Below are 5,522 nucleotides of genomic sequence, written 5' to 3'. Positions count from 1 at the left end.
TCCAATTATACTCCAACAGAGAAAGAGTTTCTAGCTGCCTATGAAGGAGTAAAAGCATCTTCTGAAGTGATTGGAACTGAATCACAACTTCTCTTAGCTCCCAGATTACCAGTTTTGAATTGGATGTTCAAAGGCAAAGGCTCCACACCACATCATGCCACAGACTGAACATGGTCTAAGTGGATGGCTCTGATAACACAGAGAGCTCAAACAGGAAATCATGAGAGACCTGGTCTAGTGGAAGTGATCTCAAGTTGGCCTGAAGGTGCCAACTGTGCTAAACCTCCAGAGGAGAAAGTAACTCGTGCTGAGGAAGCTCCTCCTTACAATGACCTTTCTGATGATGAAAAGAAATATGCTTTGTTCACAGATGGTTCCTGTCATCTTGTTGGGAACAAGCGAAGGTGGAAGTCTGCAGTATGGAGTCCAACACGCTGAGTTGCAGAGGCGAAGGATGAAGAAGGAGAATCCAGTCAGTTTGCAGAGGTAAAAGCTGTCCAGCTAGCTCTTGACGTGGCTGAACATGAGAGATGGCCCAAGCTTTATCTGTACGCTGACTCATGGATGGTAGCCAATGCTCTATGGAGTTGGCTAAAGAACTGGAAGAATAATGGTTGGCAGAGGAAAGGAAAACCCATTTGGGCAGCCGACCTGTGGCAGTACATCGCTGATTGAGTCGAGAGAATTCCAGTGAAAGTGAGGCACATTGATGCTCACATTCCTAAGAGCAAAGTTACTGAGGAACAGCAACACAACCATCAGGCAGATCTAGCTGCAAGAGTTTCTCAAGTAGACATGGACTCTAATCTTGATCTCGACTGGAAACACCGAGGTGAGATATTCTTAGCTCGGTGGGCTCATGATTCGTCAGGACATCAAGGCAGAGATGCAACATACCAATGGGCTCGTGACAGATCCATAGATATTTCCATGGATGCTATCACACAAGTCATCCATGACTGTGACATTTGTGCTGCTATTAAGCAGGCAAAACGACTTAAGCCCTTGTGGTATGGTGACAGATGGTCCAAGTACAAATATGGTGAAGCTTGGCAGATTGACTACATCACTCTACCACGTTCTCGTTCTGGTAAGCAATATGTGCTTACTATGGTAGAGGTAAACACTGGATGGTTGGAAACTTATCCAGTTCCACATGCAACTGCACGCAACACCATTCTCGGTCTGGAGAGACAGATCCTGTGGAGACACGGAACTCCAGAGAGGATTGAATCAGACAGCGGAACCCATTTCAAAAACAACCTTGTAAAGAACTGGGCAAAAGAGCACGGTATTGAGTGGATATTCCATATTCCCTACTATGCACCAGCTTCAGGGAAGATTGAACGCTACAACGGTTTGTTGAAGACCACTCTTAAAGCCATGGGGGGTGGATCTTTGAAAAACTGGGAAAAACATTTAGCACAAGCAACCTGGCTGGTATATAGTAGAGGTTCGGCGAATCGAGCTGGACCTGCACATTCAGATCTGCTACAGAAAGTAGAAGGTGATAGAATTCCTGTTGTTAGAGAAAAGAATCTGTTAGGTAAAACTGTTTGGGTATTTTCACCCTCAGGAGAGGCTAAACCTGTCCGAGGGGTGGTTTCAGCTGAAGGTCCGGCTCACACTCATTGGGTAATGAAAGAGAATGGTGAAATTCAGTGTATTCCACAAAGAAATTTAACTTTAGCGGAAAGAGTTTAATTTCAAACTGTTGTACAGCTACATCGTGTACAAAGGAAGAATCAACGAGGAATCTACGGTTCACGAACTCTGAGAGCCCTGAGTCAGCTAAGAGACCCTGAGAATCCCTGTTTCCCTTTTCTTCGCTTTGTTGGCGAAGAAATAAACTGCTTTCCGTTTCTCTCATTTTCTGATTTTCTTGGACTTTTGAATCATCTACATCTGAGTATCACCGGAATGGACTATGAACTTTACATACGAACTATGAATATTGTGTTGGATTGCATGGACAATATGAACAGCCAATGAAATTGTTTAGAAGGGGTGGACTGTGACGGTTTGAGGCTGTGCCTTTAAGAAAGGGACACTGTGACTGAATGTTTTATAAACAAGGGGCAGGTCTAAACTAATTTCATTGGTGGATTGGTAGAAAGCAACTTTAAGTTCTGAGTCCGACAGAGATTTCGTGCAGTCTTGCACTTTTTCCCCCTCGTTTCGCAGCTTGCGGCTTCTGGGCTTTCTGCCAGGGTGACCTTGGAACTGATAAAGCGTGAGGCCTGCAGAAACTTACTAACACATTTGCTCTAATTATAACTGCTTTTAATTAACAATTATTCCTTTTCTCTCTTTCTAACCCTCTCTGGAGAAAAGGGGGAGAGAAGGGGGTACAGGGGGGAAAACCCTCCTCCTGGCGGGGGAGGGGAATCTCATTCATAGTAGTGTCATAGTGTCATTCAGGGTTGGAAGGGACCACAAGGATCATCTAATTCCAACCCCCCTGCCATGGGCAGGGACACCCCACACTAGATTAGGCTGCCCAGAGCCTCATCCAGCCTGGTCTTAAATACCTCCAGGAACGGGGCCTCGACCACCTCCCTGGACAACCCATTCCAGGGTTTCACCACTCTCATGGTGAAGAACCTCCTCCTCATATCTAGCCTGAATCTCCCCACCTCCAGCTTCATTCCATTCCCCCTAGTCCTATCACTACCTGAGATCCTGAGAAGTCCTTCGCCAGCCTTCCTGTAGGCCCCCTTCAGATACTGGAAGGCCACAATTAGGTCACCTCGGAGCCTTCCCTTCTGCAGACTGAACAGCCCCAACTCCTTCAGTCTGTCCTCATATGAGAGGTGTGTAATTTTGTTGTATATTTCTGTGTATATATTGTAAATACTGTAAATTGTGTGTATATATATCCTGTAGCCCCTAAAAACCGCTTGTAAATATAGCACATTCCTTTGCTTATCCGGCTGTGGTTTTTCCTTCATTTTTTTTTCCCTTCACTTTGTGGGGGGAGGAAGGCTGAGGCTTTCCCTGAACCCGGGACACCATGTCCAGGGAATTTTTATGTTTTCAGGCAAGGACCATTACCACTCCTGCTGTGATACTGGAAGTCGTCTGATGACCATCCTTAGGTCCTCCATTTGGGGTACCACAGTCTATTCGGTGGGTGGATCCACAGGTCTTTTAACTCTTGTTGCGTGTGTCCATCCTCTCTCGGCTATCCACACTGCAGTCTCTGTAGTAAGGAAGACCTGAAAGGGTCCTTCCCACTGAGGTGTAAGTGTTTGTTCTTTCCACATTTTTATCATAACCCAATCTCCCGGTTTAAATTCGTGGATTTGGAAATCCAAAGGAACTGACTGAGATAACATCCCTTGAGCCTGTAAATGTTGTAATGTTCTCCCAATTACCATCACATAATTTCTAATGTTTTTGTCCCCCAATTCATAATTAGCCATTTCCCTCCCACCTTGTAAATAAGGTAACCCAAACATCATTTCATAAGGTGATACACCAACATCAGATCTCAGCTGTGTCCTGATCCGGAGCAGGGCCAAGGGTAGGCACTTAACCCATGTCATCTGGGTCTTGATCATTAATTTGGTAAGGGTTTGTTTCAGTGTTTGGTTCATTCTTTCTACTCTCCCCGAGCTCTGTGGGTGCCAGGGGGTATGAAGTTCCCAATGTATGCCCAAACTGTCCATTAATTGTTGGACCACCTTTGATGTAAAATGAGTGCCTTGATCAGAATCTATCTGGTGTACCAACCCATACCTGGGAATTATGTCTTCCAATATCACTTTAGTTACTACATTGGCGGTTGCTCTGGAGACCGGCACAGCTTCTACCCAATGTGTCAAATGATCCACTAGAACTAGGAGGTATTTCCATCTGTTAATCTGAGGTAGTTCAGTAAAATCTACTTGAATAGTTTGGAAGGGGCGTAAGGATATGGTACGTCCCCCAGATGGAACCTGCCTCATGACTTTCTTGTTTACTTTTTGACATACTAGGCATTTGCTGGCTATCTGCCTATCTGTCTCATAAACTTCAATACAGCCATAATCCCCTAGGAAATGATCGCACAGAGCTCTTGTTCCCCAATGGGTGTTAAGGTGTAATCACTCAAGGATTTTTCGGGCTAAGGCTTTTGAAATCACTTGTCTCCCATCCTCCAATTTCCAGATCCTCCTATCTTTTCAAGTGCCTGTTCCTCTGCAGGAGTGAATACTGGTGATTCCTCCTGTTCATCTGATGCTGTTACCTGTATATGGAGGACGCTCTCCTCTCCTTCTGCTATTTGCTTAGCTTCACTGTCAGCTAAGTTGTTCCCTCTAATGATTAACAAAGTTCCCTTCTGATGTCCTTCTACATGAACCACCACTATTTCTTCTGGTAGTTTCAATGCTTCTAAGACTTCCTTGGTTAGGGCTTCATGAATCAAATTTTTCCCTTTTGAATTTAACATCTCCCTTTCTTCCCAAATTTTTCCAAATGTATGAACTATTCCAAAAGCATACTTAGAGTCTGTATAAATGGTTCCCACTTTATTCATTAAAAGGTGCAAAGCCCGATTCAGTACTGTGGCCGGTTGACGTTGCCCCCTTAAGAAAGGGAATATGGTGGACGGAAGTTGGTAAACGGAAGGAATAGTCTAAACTAATTTCATTGGACGAGTGGGAGGAAGCACCTTCTGAGCTGGGACTATACTGGACATTTCCAGCACTTCTCAGACTGTCTTGCTTCCGCCTTTCCATGGTGCAGCAGCTCTGCAGCTAACTCTGTGCTGGGCTTTCTGCCAAGGCCTCGGCCTTGAAAACAAGATACCAGGCCTGTATATTAACTCTTTTCCAATTAACACAAAACTGCTTTTAACTTCTTTCTTTCGCTCTCTCTCTCTTCTAACCTAATCTGGGGAAAGGGGGGAAAGAGGGGAAAGAGGAGGTGGGGAACCCCCTCTCTGCCGAGGGGTTTACTCTCATTTCTGTGTTACTCTGTTGTATATCTTTGTATATATTGTAGATATTGTAAATTTGTAAATATTCCCCCTGCAAATCGTACATTGCTTTGTAAATATAGCTCCACTGCTTTGCTAATTCAGCTTGCGAGTTTTTTTTTCCTTTCCCTTCAATTTTTTTTTCCCTTTTACTTTAGAAGGGGGAAGGGAGGAGGCTTCTTGGCCTTACCCCTTCCATCCCACGACATTTTTTTTATTGGCGTACCCAACGTGCGGCAGATAATTAGTTTAATTTATTATCTGATTGATTTAGTGTTTTCCAGCTGAATTAGCAAACATGAAGGTATTGTGGTTTGTGGAGCGATTATTCTTTTCAATTTTTGGGGCTCTGGTTTACAGATATTGTTTGGGTTTGATTTTGGATTACCTGGGTAAATATTTGGTGCGGACAATTTATATGTGGGTTATGTATAGAGTTAAATTATGGTATGGAAAATGTATTAATTTCCTATGGCCAGTGAGATACAGGAATGTTACCTCCACCACTCTCCCAATTGAGATAAAGGGTTTTAAGATTCCACCGGAGGAAAGAGTAACT

This window comes from Melanerpes formicivorus, unplaced genomic scaffold (genome assembly GCF_026170545.1).
Source record: "Melanerpes formicivorus ecotype bairdi unplaced genomic scaffold, bMelFor1.0.p_v2 SCAF_57, whole genome shotgun sequence".
NCBI classification, from domain to species: domain Eukaryota; kingdom Metazoa; phylum Chordata; class Aves; order Piciformes; family Picidae; genus Melanerpes; species Melanerpes formicivorus.
The sequence above is the reverse complement of the archived record's forward strand: the minus strand, read 5'-3'. Positions refer to the sequence as shown.